This window comes from Pelophylax lessonae (genome assembly GCF_965119305.1).
Source record: "Pelophylax lessonae genome assembly, chromosome: 6".
NCBI lineage: Eukaryota > Metazoa > Chordata > Amphibia > Anura > Ranidae > Pelophylax > Pelophylax lessonae.
The window spans coordinates 27,322,898-27,346,545 of record NC_138773.1 but is presented as its reverse complement, the minus strand read 5'-3'; positions in this window follow the sequence as shown (position 1 = coordinate 27,346,545).

Here is a 23,648-nt window from a genome sequence, read left to right as displayed (position 1 = left end):
ATGACACATGAGGGTAAGAAGCTTCCTTCACCAATCATTAGCCTCAATATTTTACTTTTTTTCCTGAAAAAATATAAAAAAAAAGAGAACCTAAAAAATGAAAATACAAAATGTAGTAAAGAAATAATGAATAAATAAAAAATGCAAAAAAACCCTATTAAATGTAATACATTATATACTCTAAATTCACCAAACAAAAACAGCATGCAGGACATATCAAATATATATAGCTTCTTGCCCTCATGTGCCATTTAAAGCCTATTCTTCCCTTAAAAAGCACCAAATTCCTTAATTTCACTTTCCCTGTGGATTTCATTTAATTTCTCCAAAACTGAAAAAAAAAAAAAAGTATCTCTTTGTTATTTCTTGTATGCTGTTTTGGTGAATTTAGGGTATATAACTTAATAAATTTAGTAGGTTTTTTGCATTTTTATTTATTCATAGTTTGTGTACTACATTTTGTATTTTCATTTTTCATTTGAAAAAAAAAAAAACAGCATGCAAGACATATCAAAGATATATATATATATATATATTTCTTCACCAATCATTAGCCTCAATATTTTACTTTTTTTCCTGAAAAAATATAAAAAAAAGAGAACCTAAAAAATGAAAATACAAAATGTAGTAAAGAAATAATGAATAAATAAAAAAATGCAAAAAACCTTATTAAATGTAATACATTATATACTCTAAATTCACCAAACAAAAACAGCATGCAAGACATATCAAAGATATATATATATATATATATATATATATATATATATATATATATGAAAAGAAAAAGGAAGTAACCCATATCTCGACAAATAGTCCTCATCCCGGTTAGGTAATTTTACAGAGAGAAATTATTCCACATCAGTGATCCCAGAATACACTGGTGATAGGAATGAAAAGGATTGGGACTATAACGGGCTATTAGTCGAAAGTATGTAGGCAAGCCAGGGAAAGAACGAAAGAAAAGTAAAATTGACAATATTTATTGAGTATGAATAAAAGTCGACATTGAAACAATGAAGAAAATGAAAACAATCAAAATAATGAAAAGAAAAAACTAATGATGCAATACAATACAGCATGTTATGTCAAAGTAGTAGTCGATCGAACGGGTGAGTGCCTTTGTTCAATGCATTTCGCCTTTCGCTTCATCAGGAACTCCGGCGTGATTGAATCACCCTTTTGTTGGATTAGGACTACATTAAGACCTTCAAAGTTTATGCATAAAAACAAAAAGAAAAACATATATATAAATACAGGTTCATATCTTGAAAACTGGAAAACAGTCTACAATATTCATTTTAACCCTAGTATATCAAAATATAGGGTCGTGAGAATAGACACATATAGCTTACCACACTTAAAAGTACATTATGCCTAATACATGGAACAGTTGGACCAAAGATTGCGCTTCCCAATGGCTTGTCTTAAGGCTCCGAACCACATAGATCCAGGTGGGGCCCAGCAGGGGTCCTCCATGGAGGTGGTTTTCTGGTATGAATTGGACCAGTCTTGAATTGGTACCACCGTAGCGGACAAAAGGTGGAGTCCGGAGTTCTGTGGACAAACATAGTGTGTCTTGTATAGCATGTCTAATGTCATACAAATTGTCTTAAGGAGTCTATTATTAGAATGGATGGTCATAGCTATCTAGAGAGATAGGAAAAAGGAACAATTACAAATGGTAGGTATTCTGCAAACCTACCAAAGCTGGGGTCGGTTCTGGGAAGGAACATAAGAGTAAGGATACTATATTAAAGAGTTCCATCCATAAACATATATTTGAGCCCATAAGTCCACAGGAGCAACAGCTGAAAGGCAGCGGCTCCAGCAGACTGCCCAGCTATTATATGCAGGGACAAGACAACAACAGACCAAAAAACTACAGAATTTAGACATTGGCTATCCCCATAGAGAAAGCCCCAGGGGAAGATTAGAGTAGTTGAGAGGAGAGCCTAGTATGTTATCGGCCGGTATCTTACCTCGCTACCTCGAAAGCCACGGGTCGGGAGAGCCGCCATGACTCATCCTCCCGCGCCCGTGGCTTAAGACTGGTCCCGCCGGAAGTGACGGGTGTCCGCAAACGTCACTTCCGGCGCGGGCGCAATACTATCCATAGTGGACTGTATTTGGTTTGTTGTATGTATTCTTTATTTGTCTGTTTAATTTGTTTAAATCAAAGGTTGTAATTTAAACCCTGTATCGTTTCATGTAATGGATCAGGATTCGCTCTCTGCTTGTCCATAGGCTTGTTTGTAGGTATGAATTCGGGCGCCAAGCAGGGGACAGCTGTATGCCTGTCCTCTCCGGCTCATCTAGCCGGCGCGGGTGTCCGGCCACGGGGATCATTTGACCTCTAGCGCCGGACATCCGATAGTATGGCGCCCGCGCCGGAAGTGACGTTTGCGGACACCCGTCACTTCCGGCGGGACCAGTCTTAAGCCACGGGCGCGGGAGGATGAGTCATGGCGGCTCTCCCGACCCGTGGCTTTCGAGGTAGCGAGGTAAGATACCGGCCGATAACATACTAGGCTCTCCTCTCAACTACTCTAATCTTCCCCTGGGGCTTTCTCTATGGGGATAGCCAATGTCTAAATTCTGTAGTTTTTTGGTCTGTTGTTGTCTTGTCCCTGCATATAATAGCTGGGCAGTCTGCTGGAGCCGCTGCCTTTCAGCTGTTGCTCCTGTGGACTTATGGGCTCAAATATATGTTTATGGATGGAACTCTTTAATATAGTATCCTTACTCTTATGTTCCTTCCCAGAACCGACCCCAGCTTTGGTAGGTTTGCAGAATACCTACCATTTGTAATTGTTCCTTTTTCCTATCTCTCTAGATAGCTATGACCATCCATTCTAATAATAGACTCCTTAAGACAATTTGTATGACATTAGACATGCTATACAAGACACACTATGTTTGTCCACAGAACTCCGGACTCCACCTTTTGTCCGCTACGGTGGTACCAATTCAAGACTGGTCCAATTCATACCAGAAAACCACCTCCATGGAGGACCCCTGCTGGGCCCCACCTGGATCTATGTGGTTCGGAGCCTTAAGACAAGCCATTGGGAAGCGCAATCTTTGGTCCAACTGTTCCATGTATTAGGCATAATGTACTTTTAAGTGTGGTAAGCTATATGTGTCTATTCTCACGACCCTATATTTTGATATACTAGGGTTAAAATGAATATTGTAGACTGTTTTCCAGTTTTCAAGATATGAACCTGTATTTATATATATGTTTTTCTTTTTGTTTTTATGCATAAACTTTGAAGGTCTTAATGTAGTCCTAATCCAACAAAAGGGTGATTCAATCACGCTGGAGTTCCTGATGAAGCGAAAGGCGAAATGCATTGAACAAAGGCACTCACCCGTTCGATCGACTACTACTTTGACATAACATGCTGTATTGTATTGCATCATTAGTTTTTTCTTTTCATTATTTTGATTGTTTTCATTTTCTTCATTGTTTCAATGTCGACTTTTATTCATACTCAATAAATATTGTCAATTTTACTTTTCTTTCGTTCTTTCCCTGGCTTGCCTACATACTTTCGACTAATAGCCCGTTATAGTCCCAATCCTTTTCATTCCTATCACCAGTGTATTCTGGGATCACTGATGTGGAATAATTTCTCTCTGTAAAAATATATATATATATATATATATATATATATATATATATATATATATATATATCTTTGATATGTCTTGCATGCTGTTTTTTTTTTTTTTTTTTAAAATGAAAATACAAAATGTAGTACACAAACTATGAATAAATAAAAATGCAAAAAACCTACTAAATTTATTAAGTTATATACCCTAAATTCACCAAAACAGCATACAAGAAATAACAAAGAGATACTTTTTTCTTTTTTTTCAATTTTGGAGAAATTAAATGAAATCCACAGGGAAAGTGAAATTAAGGAATTGGGTGCTTTTTAAAGGGTATAAAAAGGGTTAAAATGGCACACAAGGGTAAGAAGCTTCCTTCACCAGTCATTAACCTCAATATTTTACTTTTTTTTCCCTGCAAAGAAAATATAAATAAAAGTACCTAAAAAATAAAATACAAAATATAGTACAGAAATAATGAATAAATAAAAATGCAAAAAAAAACTTACTAAATCTCTTAAGTTATATACTCTAAATACACCAAAACACAGCATACAAGACATAACAAAGAGATACTTTTTTTTTTCCCCCCAATTTTGGAGAAATTAAATGGAATCCACAGGGAAAGTAAAATTATGGAATTTGGTGCTTTTTAAGGGAAGAATAGGCTTTAAATGGCAGATGAGGAGCTTCCTTCACTAATCATTAGCCTCAAAATTGTACTCTTTTTTTGTTCCTGCAAAAATATAAAATAAAAGCTAAAAATAAAGCCTAAAAAATAAAATAAAAATGTAGTACACAAATAATGAATAAATAAAAATGCAAAAAAGCTACTAAATGTATTAAGTTATATACCCTAAATGGACCAAAACACAGCATACAAGACATATCAAAGAGATTTTTTTTTCTAATTTTGGAGAAAATAAAGAGAGTCCACAGGGAAAGTGAAATTATGGAATTTGGTGCTTTTTTAAGGGGTTAATAGGCTTTAAATGGCACATGAGTGTAAGAAGCTCCCTTCACTAGTCATTAGCCTCAATATTTTTTTTTTCTCGCAAAAATATTCTTAAAAATAAAAATCAAGCCTAAAATATAAAATAAAAAATGAGGTACGCAAATAATTAAAAATGCAAAAAAATGAATAAATTTAATAAATTATATACCCTAAATTCACCAAAACACAGCATACAAGACATAACAAAGAGATGTTTTTTTTTTCCAATTTTGGAGAAATTAAATGGAGTCCAAAGGGAAAGTGAAATTATGGAATTTGGTGCTTTATAAGGGAAGAATAGGCTTTAAATGGCACATGAGTGTAAGAAGCTTCCTTTCTAAAAAATAAAATAAAAAATGTAGCACACAAATAATGAATGAATAATAAAAAATAAAAAAAAATAAAAATGTAATACGTTATATACCCTAAACGTACCAAAACACAGCATGCAACAGATGCTTTTTTCTCCAATTTTTGAGAAATTAAGGGGAGTACACAGGAAAAGAGCAAATATGGAGTTTGGTTCTTTATAGAGGGTATAAATAGGCTTAAAATGGCACACGAGGGTAAGAAACTTCCTTCACCAGTCATTAGCCTTAATATTTTACTTTTTTTCCCTGCAAAAAAAAAAAAAAAAAATATATATATATATATATATATATATATATATATATATATATACATTTTTTTCCTTTTTTTTTCCCAATTTTGGAGAAATTAATTGGAATCCACAGGAAAAGTAAAATCATGGAATTTGGTGCTTTTTAAGGCATGAATAGGCTTTAAATGGCACATGAGGGTAAGAAGCTTCCTTCAGCAAACATTAGCCTCAATATTTAACTTTTTTTTGTTTTTCGCAAAAAAATATTTAAAAAAATTAAATAAAAATCAAGCCTAAAAAATAAAATAAAAAAAAAAAGTAATGCACAAAAAATAAAAAAAAATTAAAATGCAAAAAAAAACCTACTAAATCTAATAAGTTATATACCCTAAATGCACCGAAACACAGCATTCAAGACATAACAAAGAGATGCTTCTTTTTCTTTTTCAGGCATCTTTGGAAGTTTCCCACAGAAAAACCAGTCATTTTTAGCAAAATCAATTCTCGCAGTCACTCCACCTATCACTATTTATATGAAAAAGCTAATTTCTAACAAAACTCGGTTATCATGCTACAAAATGTCACCAAATGTCACCTTTGGGCTGCCTGTAAGGGTCCCAGATACATGTTTTACCTCTACTGCCCCCCAGTGGATACTGTTATATATGACAACCATTGTAGGAGATCCTTATAAGAACATTGCACTATGTGCCATGGCAGAGGGCCAAGTGGAGCCTTTCCACTCCTGGAAGTATTCCTCAGTGTGGGGAAATGACGGAGCGGGAGTTAAGTGTACATATTCAGCATCACCCTGCATTTCATCATCAGGATCTCTTGGGCCATCTGCAGAGAAAACAGAATGATTTCAAAAAAGTTAGCGGATATTGCAGCTGGTGTGAAATTTACATAAAACCAGGGAGAGAAATTCCATGGAACGGAGATATCAGACAGTTTGCATCGCGCTTTAAAATTGCTCACGCTCATGGAATGGTGACTAACTATCGTACCTAAAAATATGCATTCACTTTTGTGAGCGAGCACGGAGGGATGGGTGCGCTTTAAATTGTTTCGTTTTTTTTTTTTTTCCTATTCATTTTTTTTTTATTAAGGCTCCATTCACACTACCGCGACTTGTCAGGCAACACTGAAGAAATGACACTTTGCTACAATGTAAAGTAGTGAGTGTACAGCTTGTATAACAGTGTAAATTTGCTGTCCCCTCAAAATAACTCAACACACACCCATTAATGTCTAAACCTCTGGCAACAAAAGTGAGTACACCCCTAAGTGGAAATGTCCAAATTGGGCCCAAAGTGTCAATATTTTGTGTGGCCACCATTATTTTCCAGCACTGCCTTAACCCTCTTAGGAATGGAGTTCACCAAAGCTTCACAGGTTGCCACTGGAGTCCTCTTCCACTCCTCCATGGTGACATCACAGAGCTGGTGGATGTTGGAGACCTTGCACTCCTCCACCTTTCCATTTGAGGATGCCCCACAAATGCTCATTGGGTTTAGGTCTGGAGACATGCTTGGCCAGTCCATCAGCTTTACCCTCAGCTTCTTTAGCAAGGCAGTGGTCGTCTTGGAGGTGTGTTTGGGGTTGTTATGTTGGAATACTGCCCTGTGGCCCAGTCTCTGAAGGGAGGGGATCATGCTCTGCTTCAGTATGTCACAGTACATGTTGGCATTCATGGTTCCCTCAATGAACTGTAGCTCCCCAGTGCCGGCAGCACTCATGCAGCCCCAGACCATGACACTCCCACCACCATGCTTGACTGTAGGTAAGACACACTTGTCTTTGTACTCCTCACCTGGTTGCCTCCACACACACTTGACACCATCTGAACCAAATAAGTTTATCTTGGTCTCAGACCACAGAACATGGTTCCAGTAATCCATGTCCTTAGTCTGCTTGTCTTCAGCAAACTGTTTGTGGGCTTTCTTGTGCATCATCTTTAGAAGAGGCTTCCTTCTGGGATGACAGCCATGCTGACCAATTTGATAAAGTGTGCGGCGTATGGTCTGAGCACTGACAGGCTGACCCCCAACCCCCTCAACCTCTGCAGCAATGCTGGCAGCACTCATACGTCTATTTCCCAAAGACAACCTCTGGATATGGCGCTGAGCACGTGCACTCAACTTCTTTGGTTGACCATGGTGAGGACTGTTCTGAGTGGAACCTGTCCTGTTAAACCGCTGTATGGTCTTGGCCACTGTGCTGCAGCTCAGTTTCAGGGTCTTGGCAATCTTCTTATAGAATAGGCCATCTTTATGTAAAGCAACAATTCTTTTTTTCATATACTCAGAGAGTTCTTTGCCATGAGGTGCCATGTTGAACTTCCAGTGACCAGTATGAGAGAGTGAGAGCGATAACACCAAATTTAACACACCTGCTTCCCATTCACACCTGAGACCTTGTAACACTAACGAGTCACATGATACCATTGAGGGAAAATGGCTAATTGGGCCCAATTTGGACATTTTCACTTAGGGGTGTACTCACTTTTGTTGCCAGCGGTTTAGACATTAATGGCTGTGTGTTGAGTTATTTTGAGGGGACAGCAAATTTACACTGTTATACAAGCTGTACACTCACTACTTTACATTGTAGCAAAGTGTCATTTCTTCAGTGTTGTCACGTGAAAAGATACAATAAAATGTTTACAAAAATGTGAGGGGTGTACTCACTTTTGTGAGATACTGTATGTCATTTTTTGAGGCATACAGTCTGTCAGCAGCTGGTATAGGCATACCCTCTCTCACTCCAAACCCTGACAAAGGAGGTGTTTGCTGACCCCCGAAATGTGTGGAATATATCTATATCTGGGTTAGCTTTTTGTGTGGCACTTCAGTCTCAGGTGATCTCATCAATATAAGCAGTGATGGTCTACTAGTAGAAGCTCATGCAAGAGAGCTGCTGTGGACTTTGCAGGACCTCTTGCCCAGTTCACAAACAAATCGATTTCCTTGGTGGAGCAAATAGTGGGTGCAAAATCAGAATTTGCTGCAGATAAGTTTAAGGAAACCAAATGTACTCCTCATAGGTCCAGAGAAGAGGTGCAGGTCTGGAAGATTTCTAAAAAGAACATAGGGCCAACAGAGGAGGAATGTTCTACAGAAAGATGGTGGAAGGAAAAGTGGAGGAGGGCAGCTCTGGAAAAGTCCAAAAGAAAAGAAAAAAAGCAGAGTAGATATTTCATGACTGCGGTGAACCCGAAGCACGTGTGACACGTCGCACATACCGAGTGTGCACTGAGCTTGCACGTCCTCTCGGTCATGTGGAACAAAATGCTAATTGTAAAGTCCGAGATGCTTTTGCCAATTCATTCTAACAGCACACTCCGAGACACCATCTGTAAGGGTTCCACCCATATTCAATGCCGATTATGCTGTATCCATTTCCAGCTGGCTAAAAAAAAAAATACAATGGCAGGTGTCCGGGTCCTTTCCTTCGATATGATAATTTATAAATACACTATATTTTCAAAAGTATTGGGACGCCTGCCTTTACACGCACTTGAACTTTGTTGGCATCCCAGTCTTAGTCCGTAGGGTTCAATATTGAGTTGGTCCACCGTTTACAGCTATAACAGCTTCAACTCTTCTGGGGAGTGCTGTCCACAAGGTTTAGGAGTGTGTCTATGGGAATGTTTGACTATACTGCCAGAAGTGCATTTGTGAGGTCAGGCACTGATGTTGGAGAGAAGGCCTGGCTCACAGTCTCTTCTCTAATTCATTCCAAAGGTGTTCTATCGGGTTGAGGTCAGGCCAGTTAAGTTCCTCCACCCCAAACTCACTCATCCATGTCTTTATGGACCTTGCTTTGTGCATTGGTCCAAATCATTTGGTGGGGGGGGGGGGGGATTATGGTGTAGGGTTGTTTTTCAGGAGTTGGGTTGGCCCCTTGAAGTTCCAGTGAAGGGAACTCTGAAGGCGTCAGCATACCAAGACATTTTGGACAATTTCATGCTCCCAACTTTGTGGGAACAGTTTGGGGATGGCCCCTTCCTGTTCCAACATGACTGCGCAGCACTGCACAAAGTAAGGTCTATAAAGACATGGATGAGCGAGTTTGGGGTGGAGGAACTTGACTGGCCTGCACAGAGTCCTGACCTCAACCTGCGAGCCAGGCTTTCTCATCAAATGTGCTTCTGGAAGAATGGTCAAACATTCCCATAGACACACTCCTAAACCTTGTGGATGGCCTTCTCAGAAGAGTTGAAGCTGTTATAGCTGCAAAGGGTGGACCAATTTAATATTGAACCCTACGGACTAAGACTGGGATGACATTAAAGTTCATGTGTGTGTGTAAAGGCAGGCGTCCCAATACTTTTGACAATATAGTGTATCAGAGCAACTGGAAATATTGGGAAACAATGATGGAAAGTCAGACGAGGTCATATATTTAGAATAAATAAAACCGTTTCCTGCTATTACAGCCATAAAACCTGCTATGTACACTCGTCATACAATGATGGTGCCGGTTTTGCTCTTTCATCTCACATTTCTTATCCTGGGCAAACGAAGGTCCACAAAGGAATGTTTGTATCCTGGAATGAATTTTGAATAATTGGCGTCCTACCAAACGCCTTCAACCAACTCCCATTGTAGACAAATTAGGTTATAGGTTCAGGGGAACAGAAAATGTAAAACAAAATCACAGAAAATTCCCAGCTCAACTCACCAGCCAGCCTGCAACCAACCGAACGAACCAGTCTAACAGTGTGCATTAAAAAAAGGGGCTTAGTCTGCACACATTTGCAAATACATGCATGAGCTGCGGAGGGCGCTACGAAGCACCCCAGTATTATCTGCAGTCCTAACTCTTGTAATTTCACGAGAGCCTTCATAGTAGAAGCACATGTATTATAATGTATAGATAGGGGGCAGGCGAGACCCCCCTCCTTAACCACTTCTGGACCGGAAGATTTTACCCCCTTAATGACCATGCAATTTATTGCAATTGCACTGCATTACTTTAATGGACAATTGCACAGTCGTGTGCGATGCTGTACCTAAATAAAATTGATGTTCTTTTTTTCCCACAAATAGAGCTTTCTTTTGGTGGTATTTGATCACTTGTGCATTTTTTATTTTTTGCGCTATAATCAAAAAAAAAAAAAAAAAAAGACAGAAAATGTTGAAAAAAAATATATATATTTTTTACATTCTGCTATAAAACATATTCAATAAAAAAAATGATATAAAAATCTAATTTCTTCATAAGCTTAGTATATGTATTCTGCTACATATTTTCGTAAAAAAAAAAATCCCAATAAGCGTATTTTGAATTGGTTTACGCAAATGTTATCGTGTCTACAAACTGTTGGATATATACTGGAATTTTTTGTTATTTATTTTTTTATACTAGTAATGGTGGCTATCACTGACTTATAGCGGGACTGTAATAGTATGGCGGACAATCTGACACTAACTGACACATTGTGGGAACCAGTGACAATAATACAGTGATCAGTGCTAATAATATGTAATAGGAATGGGAGGGATGATGGCACTGCCTAGGGAGAGATGGGCTAGTATTTATACAGAAAACATGGGTGAATAAATAGGTGTGTCATAAAATTGTGATAATTGGAGGTATCTAAATGTGACTGTGAAAGTCAAAGTGCAAAATTGAATGTAAACATTAGCATTAAATAGAATGTCGTAAGGTGCATATAAAAATATAAAAACCACAAATTGCAGAAAAAAATGCCACTATGAAAACAATCATAAATATCATAAATAAATATAAATATATAAAAAGATAAACAAATCTTTATATTTTTATATATTTATTTATGATATTAATCATTGTTTTCATAGTGGCATTTTTTTCTCCAAATTGTGGTATTTACAGTGCCTTGCGAAAATATTTGGCCCCCTTAAACTTTGCAACCTTTTGCCACATTTCAGGCTTCAAACATAAAGATATAAAACTTTAATTTTTTGTGAAGAATCAACAACAAGTGGGACACAATCATGAAGTGGAACGAAATTTATTAGATATTTCAAACTTTGTTAACAAATAAAAAACTGAAAAATTGGGCTTGCAAAATTATTCAGCCCCTTTACTTTCAGTGCAGCAAACTCTCTCCAGAAGTTCAGTGAGGATCTCTGAATGACCTAAATGACTAATGATGATAAATAGAATCCACCTGTGTGTAATCAAGTCTCCGTATAAATGCACCTGCACTGTGATAGTCTCAGATGTCCGTTTAAAGCGCAGAGAGCATCATGAAGAACAAGGAACACACCAGGCAGGTCCGAGATACTGTTGTGGAGAAGTTTAAAGCCGGATTTGGATACAAAAAGATTTCCCAAGCTTTAAACATCCCAAGGAGCACTGTGCAAGCGATAATATTGAAATGGAAGGAGTATCAGACCACTGCAAATCTACGAAGACCTGGCCTTCCCTCTAAACTTTCAGCTCATACAGGGAGAAGACTGATCAGAGATGCAGCCAAGAGGCCCATGATCACTCTGGATGAACTGCAGAGATCTACAGCTGAGGTGGGAGACTCTGTCCATAGGACAACAATCAGTCGTATACTGCACAAATCTGGCCTTTATGGAAGAGTGGCAAGAAGAAAGCCATTTCTTAAAGATATCCATAAAAAGTGTAGTTTAAAGTTTGCCACAAGCCACCTGGGAGACACCAAACATGTGGAAGAAGGTGCTCTGGTCAGATGAAACCAAAATCAAACTTTTTGGCAACAATGCAAAACGTTATGTTTGGCGTAAAAGCAACACAGCTCATCACCCTGAACACACCATCCCCACTGTCAAACATGGTGGTGGCAGCATCATGGTTTGGGCCTGCTTTTCTTCAGCAGGGACAGGGAAGATGGTTAAAATTGATGGGAAGATGGATGGAGCCAAATACAGGACCATTCTGGAAGAAAACCTGATGGAGTCTGCAAAAGACCTGAGACTGGGACGGAGATTTGTCTTCCAACAAGACAATGATCAAAAACATAAAGCAAAATCTACAATGGAATGGTTCACAAATAAACATATCCAGGTGTTAGAATGGCCAAGTCAAAGCCCAGACCTGAATCCAATCGAGAATCTGTGGAAAGAACTGAAAACTGCTGTTCACAAACGCTCTCCATCCAACCTCACTGAGCTCGAGCTGTTTTGCAAGGAGGAATGGGCAAAAATTTCAGTCTCTCGATGTGCAAAACTGATAGAGACATACCCCAAGCGACTTACAGCTGTAATCGCAGCAAAAGGTGGCGCTACAAAGTATTAACTTAAGGGGGCTGAATAATTTTGCACGCCCAATTTTTCAGTTTTTTATTTGTTAAAAAAGTTTGAAATATCCAATAAATTTCGTTCCACTTCATGATTGTGTCCCACTTGTTGTTGATTCTTCACAAAAAATTACAGTTTTATATCTGTATGTTTGAAGCCTGAAATGTGGCAAAAGGTCGAAAAGTTCAAGGGGGCCGAATACTTTCGCAAGGCACTGTATATGCACCTTACGACATTCTATTTTATGCTAATATTTACATTCAATTTTGCACTTTCACTTTCACAGTCACATTTTTTATTATCACAATTTTATTATTTATTTATTTTATTGTTTTATTATTTTTAATGTTATTATTTATTTATTTATTATCACAATTTTATGACACACCTATTTTTTCACCCACGTTTTCTATATAAATACTAGCCTATCTCTCCCTAGGCAGCGCCATCATCCCTCCCAATCTTATTACATTCTCATATAACCTTTGGTTATATTTTGAGGGAGGCTGCAGCCATTGGTTTCCAACATCCACCAGCTCCGTGATGTTGTCATGGAGGAGTGGAAGAGGACTCCAGTGGCAACCTGTGAAGCTCTGGTGAACTCCATGCCCAAGAGGGTTCAGGCAGTGCTGGAAAATAATGGTGGCCACACAAAATATTGACACTTTGTGCCCAATTTGGACATTTCCACTTTGGGGTGTACTCGCTTTTGTTGCCAGCGGTTTAGACATTAATGGCTGTGTGTTGAGTTATTTTGAGGGGACAGCAAATTTACACTGTTATACAAGCTGTACACTCACTACTTTACATTGTAGCAAAGTGTCATTTCTTCAGTGTTGTCACATGAAAAGATGGAATAAAATATTTACAAAAATGTGAGGGGTGTACTCACTTTTGTGAGATACTGTATGTGCTGACATGAGTAGTGTGTAGATTGAGAAGACTCAGTGTGCTGCTCTTTCACTGTCCAATCAGCAGCCAATGATGTGTTCCAGAAGCTGTGCTACTGCAGTGGAGGTAAATAAAACCTGGCTGTGCTGTCTGGTCGAGGTGCCTGAATCTCAGGACCAGCTGACACAGAATTACAAAGTAAGTGGCAGCTGGACAGTTCAGATTCAACTGCATGTTTATTTGTGCACTTAGAGATCATCCTTAAGGGACCATAATGCCTCAACCGATAGAACACCTTTGGGATGAATTGCGAACTGCGAGCCAGGCCTTCTCGTCCACATCAGTGCCTGACCTCACAAATGCGCTTCTGGAAGAATGGTGAAACATTCCCATAGACACATTCCTAAACCTTGTGCACAGCCTTCCCAGAAGAGTTGAAGCTGTTATAGCTGCAAAGGGTGGGCCAACTCAATATTGAACCCTACAGACTAAGACTGGGATGCCATTAAAGTTCATGAGCGTGTAAAGGCAGGCGTCCCAATACTTTTGGTAATAGAGTGTATATTGGACTGTGCAACCAACTTTCTAAAGTTGGAGAGTCTGAGCTCCTAGAAATCAATCCCTGCAACTGATTTCTGTTGCAGATTAAAAAGTAAATGACTTCAAAAACATTCCATCTCATTTAATAAGACGGTACAGATGGCAAATGACGTACAAAGAGCCGTGACCACGAACAAACACATTGCACCATTCAGAGGTTTACAAGATCCCCTCCAGGATCCGGGCCCTCTGGAAGGTTGCAGTTGGCAGCAGTTACTGTATAAAAGTCACACAGGTGGAAGAAATACAAAATCCATCAACCAATAGAAAACAAATAAATAGATAAATAAATTTAAACCAGATACAGAACCCAACGAGCACAGCGAATACGGAGGAAGGTAAAAAGGCCCCTATAAAGAACGGTCCAAATTTCTCCAATGGGGGAAAAAATTCCTTCCTGACACTCAATTTTCCTACAGATCAGCAATCCCTGCTATTATTACTTAAACATGTAAATATCCAGTTATATTCCATTTATTTAGGAATGCAAATAATTTCATTAGTGCAGGGATAGGGTTCCGCTCCTATCACACTATATGTGTGTATGTGTATAAATACATATATGTGTGTGTGTATATATACCCCTATACAGAAGTTCAGATGTCATGCCTGCCTCCAAAGACGTCCACAAAAAAGCCCAATAAATGCCTGCAACAAAAACGGCCAGGTGTGAAAGTAGCAGAGCCATATCCCTGCTCTACTGCAATTCTAAGACAAACAATCTTTTTTCTCTGGCGGTCACCCTGACATGGAAGAGTTTGGTCACCCTGCCATAGCAGTCAGAGTCAGTTCACCCTACACTACACTACACTACGGTCACCCTGACACTTAACACTTTCCCTACAGAAACTAGATTTTTGAATCTAACTATAGTGGATAATAGTACCCTAACTACACTGCATATCCCTTTCCTCACACTAATAATTGCTAAATGACACTTTTGCAGCAGGAGTAACAGAACTGCTTCCACTCTCTTCCACAGCCCCTGTATTACAATGCTAGAGATTTGGCGGGGCTATGTTATATACTGGGCAGCGTATTCACTACTGATTGGCCTCCGGACCCCCTAGTCACTCCAATCACATTCCTAGTAGGGATGATCGAACTTTTGAAAAGTTCGGTTCGACCAGAACACCCGAACTTCCCAAAAGTTCGGCCCAGATTTCAGAACCCCAATTGAAAACAATGGGACCCAAACTTTGGTAATCAAAAAACACAATTTTTAAGCCCTAAAACCCAATAAATGCCCCTAAAAAGTGCCTAGGGTTCTGGGTCATGCCCCAGGGACTATTAATCACACAAAAAAAGTTCTTAAAAATTGTAATTTTTGATAGAGAGCCAATTATTGAAAAAATTATTGAAAAAAAAATGAGATTTCTTTGGATTTAGTGTCTGGGGGGTCTAAAAAGTGTACCTGTGAAGTTTCAGCTCTGTAGCATGTCCAGAACCAGAAAAAAAAGTGTGTTTGTATTAGAATTGCAGTAGAACAGGATAGTGGCTTCGCTATTTTCACACCCGGCTTTTTGTTGCAGGCGTTTATAGGGCTTTTTTGTGGACGTGTTTGGAGGCAGGCATAACATCTGAACTTGTGTGTAGGGGTATATATATATATATACACACACACATATATATGTATATATACACATACACATATATAGGTGTGAAAGTAGCAGAACCCTATGGCTGCGCTAATGAAATTATTAACAGCCATAGGACTTCGCTCCTTTCACACCTATATGTGTGTATGTGTATAAATACATATATGTGTGTGTGTATATATACCCCTATACACAAGTTCAGATGTTATGCCTGCCTCCAAAGACGCCCAAAAAAAATGCCTGCAACAACACACCTAGGCGTTTTTGTAGCAGGCTTTTTTTGGGCATTTTTTGGGCGTCTTTGGAGGCAGGCATAACATCTGAACTTGTGTATTGGGGTATATACACACACACCTATATGTATTTATACACATACACACATATAGGTGTGAAAGGAGCAAAGTCCTATGCCTGTTAATAATTTCATTAGCGCAGCCATAGGGTTCTGCTACTTTCACACCTATATATGTGTATGTGTATATATACATATAAGTGTGTGTGTGTGTATATACCCCTATACACAAGTTCAGATGTTATGCCTGCCTCCAAAGACGCCCAAAAAATGCCCAAAAAAAGCCTGCTACAAAAACACCCAGGTGTGTTGTTGCAGGCGTTTTTTTTTGGCATTTTTTGGGCGTCTTTGGAGGCAGGCATAACATCTGAACTTCTGTATAGGGGTATATATACACACACTTATATGTATTTATACACATACACATATATAGGTGTTATAGGAGCGAAGTCCTATGCCTGTTAATTATTTCATTAGCGCAGGCATAGGGTTCTGCTACTTTCACACCTATATATGTGTATGTGTATATATACATACATGTGTGTGTGTGTATATATATTCCCCTACACAGAAGTTCAGATGTCATGCCTGCCTCCAAACATGTCCACAAAAAAGCCCAATAAAACGCCTGCAACAAAACGGCCAGGTGTGAAAGGAGCGAAGCCACTATCCTGTTCTATAGCAATTCTAATAGAAACGATCTTTTTTCTATGGCTTTCTATGGCGGTCACCCTGACATGGAAGGGTTTGGTCACCCTGCCATAGCAGTCAGAGTCAGTTAACCCTACACTACACTACAGTCCCCTGATACTTAACACTTTCCCTACAGAAACTAGATTATTAAATCTAACATAGTGGAAAATAGCACCCTAACTACACTAGATATCCCTTTCCTCACACTAATAATTGATAAATGACACTTTGAAGCAGGAGTAACAGAACTGCTTCCACTCTCTTCCACAGCCCTGTATTAAAGTGCTGGAGATTTGGCGGGGCTATCTTATATACTGGGGGGGGCGTATTCACTACTGATTGGCCTCTGGACCCCCTAGTCACTCCAATCACATTTTACTGATGGTTCTGGTCCAATCACGGGCTTTTAACCACTTGCCGACTGCCTAACGCTGATCTACGTCGGCAGTCAGCCCCTCACAGGCAAAGTGACGTAGGGCTACGTCACTAGCTTGTGAGGGTCTAGGGAGCGAGCGCGCGCCCCCTGGAGGCGCGCTCCCGCGTGGTCACGGACCCCCCCGCGCGCGTGACCGGCGGACCCGATGTCCGCCGGTCACTCGGCGATCGGCGGGGGAGAGGGAGAAAGTCAGGCGGCTTGTGTAAACAAGCCACCTGTCATTCTCCTCGGTGTAAAAACACTGATCACACGGATCTACTATGTAGATCCGTTGATCAGTGTCCTTACAGCTCAAGCCACAGCCAATCACAGTAGAAAGCACGCCCCTAGGGACACACACAGCCCCTCCCTCCCAAATAAAGTTAACCCCTTCACTACCAGTGTACTTTTACAGTAACAGTGCATATGTATAGCACTGATTACTGTAGAAATGTCACTGGTAACCCCAAAAGTGTCAAAAATGTCAGTCAAGGGTCCGATCTGTCCGCCCCAATGTCGCAGTACCGCAAAAAAAATCGCAGATCGCCGCCATTACGCGTTTAAAAAAAAACAACAAAAATGACAAAAATCTTTCCCTTTGTTAGTAAACACGATAACTTTTGCGCAAACCAATCAAAATACGCTTTTTGCGATTTTTTTACCAAACATAGGTAGCATAAAACAAATTGGCTGAAAATGTTAAAAAATTTTGATTTTTACATTTTTTTTGGGGGAATTTCATATAAAAAAATGTGAAAAATATTGCTATTTTTGCAAAATTGACGCTTTTTTTTGTTTATAGCGCGTGATCAAAAAATCGCACAGGTGATCAAATACCACCAAAAGAAAGCTCTGTTTGTGGGAAAAAAATGACGCCAAATTTGTTTAGGTACAGCGTCGCACGACCGTGCAATTGTCCGTTAAATTCACGCAGTGCCGAATCGCAAAATACCCCCTGGTCGGAATGGGGGTAAAATCTTCCGGGGCTTAAGTGGTTAAAGCCCAGTTCCTGTCCCATTGCATTTTGGTGGGTTCTGGTTGCCGAATTCCGAACTTTTTCAGCAAAAAGTTCGGAATTCAGACGAATTTGGAACAGTCAATGTTCGGGTCGAACCGATGGTCGACCCGAACCGTTCGATCATCCCTAATTCCTAGCATCCTCCTGCCCCCTCAATTGGCTTTTACTGATGTTTCTGGTCCAATCACGGGCTTTTAAAGCCCAGTTCCTGTCCCATTGCATTTTGGTCGGTTCTGGTTACTGAATTCCGAACTTTTTCCGCAAAAAGTTCGGAATTCAGACGAATTTCGAACAGTCAGTGTTCGGGTCGAACCGATGGGCGACCCGAACCGTGCGATCATTCCTAAATAACACAACATGGATGGCCATATTGCCTAATATACAGCGCCATGTTCAAAGGTAAAAAAAAAAAATCTTCTTCTGAAAGTGGTGGTTTTTTTGGGGGGTTTTTTTTCTTCCCATCTGCATAGGAAGCATCTATAAAATCACAATGATAAAGTTATAATAAAAATAATAATTTATTATAATTTCACACTTCGATGATGGAGTTTTCTAGGGGCTACTGATGCTAATCCCCCCCCCCCCCCTCCATCCTCTCTGTATCATACAAAGGTATTAGCTGCCCCTCCCCCTCTCAATAAAACTCTTTGATATTCATGTGATTAGGAAGATCTTTGACTGTAAAGACCCCTCCCGTATAGACAGACAAGCCAGTTTACCCATTACAAATACTGGCTGACCCTTTATTCCAGGAAATCAGATCCATTGATATTCCAGGCAGACTTTCCTCTATGCGCTGTGTAATCTGCTGGTGCAATAATTCCCATACTTAGATATTGGGATGGATTTGTTGGCCCTGTTTTCTCACTTGTTGGTTCCAACATTGGCTCTGCACTGCATGTGTTATCTTACCTCACTCCTAACCAATGAAATTCAGTCTCACCCCAATCATTAATAACTGGCATACATTATAATATTAAATTGTGTAAGAGGTTCTTTCCTGTTAGAGTAGTAAAAATGTGGAGCCCCCTTCCCCACGGTCAGCAGAGAGCGAAGATAAATCTAAAAACCATTCAGATGTCTTCCTCAGTGATTGCAATGTACAGAGGGATGGGGGTGTACAGAGGGATGGGGGATGTACAGAGGGATGGGGGTGTACAGAGGGATGGGGATGTACAGAGGGATGGGGATGTGGGGGTGTACAGAGGGATGGGGGATGTACAGAGGGATGGGGGATGTACAGAGGGATGGGGGTGTACAGAGGGATGGGGGATGTACAGAGGGATGGGGGATGTACAGAGGGATGGGGGATGTACAGAGGGATGGGGGATATACAGAGGGATGGGGGATATACAGAGGGATGGGGGTGTACAGAGGGATGGGGGTGTGGGGGTGTACAGAGGGATGGGGGATGTACAGAGGGATGGGGGTGTACAGAGGGATGGGGGATGTACAGAGGGATGGGGGATGTACAGAGGGATGGGGGTGTACAGAGGGATGGGGGATGTACAGAGGGATGGGGGTGTACAGAGGGATGGGGGATGTACAGAGGGATGGGGGATGTACAGAGGGATGGGGATGTACAGAGGGATGGGGGTGTACAGAGGGATGGGGGATGTACAGAGGGATGGGGATGTACAGAGGGATGGGGATGTACAGAGGGATGGGGATGTACAGAGGGATGGGGGTGTACAGAGGGATGGGGATGTACAGAGGGATGGGGGTGTACAGAGGGATGGGGGTTGTACAGAGGGATGGGGGATGTACAGAGGGATGGGGATGTACAGAGGGATGGGGGATGTACAGAGGGATGGGGGATGTACAGAGGGATGGGGGATGTACAGAGGGATGGGGGTGTACAGAGGGATGGGGGATGTACAGAGGGATGGGGGATGTACAGAGGGATGGGGATGTACAGAGGGATGGGGGTGTACAGAGGGATGGGGGTGTACAGAGGGATGGGGGATGTACAGAGGGATGGGGATGTACAGAGGGATGGGGATGTACAGAGGGATGGGGGATGTACAGAGGGATGGGGGATGTACAGAGCATTGTGACGCAGGGGGGGGGGGGGGGTGGAACCGGCGGGAAATTCAAAAATGTATATACACCAAATGACATGATACAAACCCAGAAAGAGACATCAGAATTGTCACTGTCCTCACTTTCCGTACCTGATGACGAATTTTCCCACCAATCGCTATCGCTCAGTTCTTCAAGTAACTCCGTTTCGCTGTTTTCCAGTTCGTCTAAAAAGCGCTTTTGTGAAAAATAATGCTTTTTGGACGCCATGGTCGTTCTCTATTTTCCAGGCACAAAGCATTGGAAAAGTACAGGCAGGGCACTGGAAAAGTCACCAGGTGAAATCCTGTGATAAAATGGGATGATACAGTGTAATCCGTTAGGATCACAGCTTTGTATCATGTCATTTGGTGTAATATGTATTGTTATATACAGTATCTCACAAAAGTGAGTACACCCCTCACATTTTTGTAAATATTTTATTTTATCTTTTCATGTGACAACACTGAAGAAATGACACTTTGTTACAATGTAAAGTAGTGAGTGTACAGCTTGTATAACAGTGTAAATTTGCTGTCCCCTCAAAATAACTCAACACACAGCCATTAACGTCTAAACCGCTGGCAACAAAAGTGTGTACACCCCTAAGTGGAAATGCGCCCCCAAAGTGTCAATATTTTGTGTGGCCAGTGCCACCATCAGAGATGGCTCTAGACTTTTTGAGGCCTTAGGCAAAATTCAAATATGAGGCCCCCCAGGCACGATAAAATAAATAAATAGGCAGGCCATATTAAAATTAACTGTATAAATTGCATATTTTAAGGCAAACATTAATACTGTACATCTCAGATCCTCGGTATTCACAGCTCTTAGAATCTTATTTTTGTAATTATTCTACAAAATATCTATACACAAACATCCAGTGCCTCCATCAATGCAGATAGACTAGTGCCCCTATCAATGCAGAGTGACCAGTGCTCCCAACAATGCAGAGTGACCAGTGCCCCCATCAATACAGAGTGACCAGTGCCCCCAACAATGCAGAGTGACCAGTGCCCCCAACAATGCAGAGTGACCAGTGCCCCCAACAATTCAGAGTGACCAGTGCCCCCAACAATTCAGAGTGACCAGTGCCCCCAACAATTCAGAGTGACCAGTGCCCCCATCAATGCAGAATATCCAGTGTCCCCATCAATACAGAGTGACCAGTGCCCCCAACAATGCAAAGTGACCAGTGCCCCCATCAATGCAGAGTGACCAGTGCCCCCAACAATGCAGAGTGACCAGTGCCCCCAACAATGCAGAGTGACCAGTGCCCCATCAATGCAGAGTGACCAGTGCCCTCATCCAATGCAGAGTGGCCAGTGCCCTCATCCAATGCAGAGTGACCAGTGCAGAGTGACCAGTGCCTCCAACAATGCAGAGTGACCAGTGCCCCCATGAATGCAGAGTGACCAGTGCCCCCCTCAATGCAGAGTAACCAGTGCCCTCATCCAATGCAGAGTGATAAGTGCCCCCATCAATGCAGCAGAGTGACCAGTGCCCCCATCCAATGCAGAGTGACCAGTGCCCCCATCAAATGCAGAGTGACCAGTGATCCATCAATACAGAGTAACCAGTGCCCCCAACAATGCAGAGTGACCAGTGCCCCCAACAATGCAGAGTGACCAAAGTGACCAGTGCCCCCATCCAATGCAGAGTGACCAGTGCCCCCATCAATGAAGAATGACAAGAGTGACCAGTGCCCCATCAATGCAAAGTGACCAGTGCCCCCAACCATGCAGAGTGACCAGTGCCCCCAACAATGCAGAGTGACCAGTACCCCCATCAAAATTACAAATATTAGGGCTGCTGCTACAACTTCAAGCCACTACTGCCTGGGCTGGCCATATAAAGAATGTTGGATGGATGGTGGTGGTGGTGGGGAGGTATTGCATTTGGCTCACTCACTCGCTCTGTCTGTCTTCTGCTCTTCTCTTCTCCTGGTACCGCAGGCGGGAGAATGCAGGGGAGGAGTTACGCTACGTTGTGTCGTGACGTCATCACTATCCATTGGCCGATTGCAGGAGCAGGAGGAGGAGACTCGCAGAACAGCATGCACGGGTGAAACCGGGATGTGAGTGCGGGGCCGGATTTTTAATCCTACATACTAGCGCTGGTGCCACGGCAACGTGGATGCGGCCGCCGGCGGCCAAGGTTACAACTTCATACTATAATAATTATATTATTTACTGGGCAGAAAGGCGGCCGCGAGGCCCCTTTAAGCACGAGCCCTTAGACGGCCGCCTAAATCGCCTAATTAGAGAGCCGCCTCTGGCCACCATTATTTTCCAGCACTGTCTTAACCCTCTTAAGCATGGAGTTCACCAGAGGTTCACAGGATACCACTGGAGTCCTCCTCCACTCATCTATGATGACATCACAGAGCTGGTGGATGTTAATGACCTCGCGCTCCTCCACCTTCCATTTGAGGATGCCCCACAGATGCTCAATAGGGTTTAGGTCTGGAGACATGCCTGGCCAGTCCATTGCCTTTACCCTCAACTTCTTTAGCAAGGCAGTGGTCGTCTTGGAGGTGTGTTTGGGGTCGTTATCATGTTGGAATACTGCCCTGCGGCCCAGTCTCTGAAGGGAGGAGATCATGCTCTGCTTCAGTATGTCACAGTACATGTTGACATTCATGGTTGCCTCAAAGAACTGTAGTGCCGTCAGCACTCATGCAGTCCCAGACCATGACACTCCCACCACCATGCTTGACTGTAGGCAGGACACACTTGTCTTTGTACTCCCCACCTGGTTGCCAACACACACGCTTGACACCATCTGAACCAAATAAGTTTCTCTTGGTCATATCAGACCACAGGACATGGTTTCAGTAATCCTTAACCTTAGTCTGCTTGTCTTCAGCAAATTGTCCCCTCAAAATAACTCAACACACACCTATTATTGTCTAAACCACTGGCAACAAAAGAGAGTACACCCCTAAGTGAAAATGTCCAAATACTGCAGTATTCCAACATGATAAGAGCCCCAAACACACCTCCAAGACAACCACTGCCTTGCTAAAGAAGCTAAGGATAAAGGAGATGGACTGGCCAGGCGTGTCTCCAGACCCTATTGAGCATCTGTGGGGCATCCTCAAACGGAAGGTGGAGGAGTGCAAGGTCTCTAACATCCACTAGCTCCATGATGTCATCATAGAGGAGTGGAAGAGGATTCCAGTGGCAACCTGTGAAGTTCTGGTGAACTCCATGCCCAAGAGGGTTAAGGCAGTGCTGGAAAATAATGGTGGCCACAAAAAATTGACACTTTGGGCCCAATATGGACATTTTGACTTAGGGGTGTACTCACTTTTGTTGCCAGCGGTTCAAACACTAACCACTTGCCGACCGGGCCATAGCCAAATGACGGCTACAGCGCGGTCGGCTTATTCTGGGAGGGCGTACAATGACATCCTCCCAGAATCGCACTTCTGCGCTCCCCCTGGGACCCGGCACATCTCGGATCATGGTAAAGGGCCAATGACAGCAGCCCTTTACCACTTGATCGCTCCGTCCAATGACGGAGCGATCACTTGTCAACAAACCGCCACATGTCCGGTTCATTTCTCTCCTCACACACTGTACACAACGATTGGTATAGTGTGC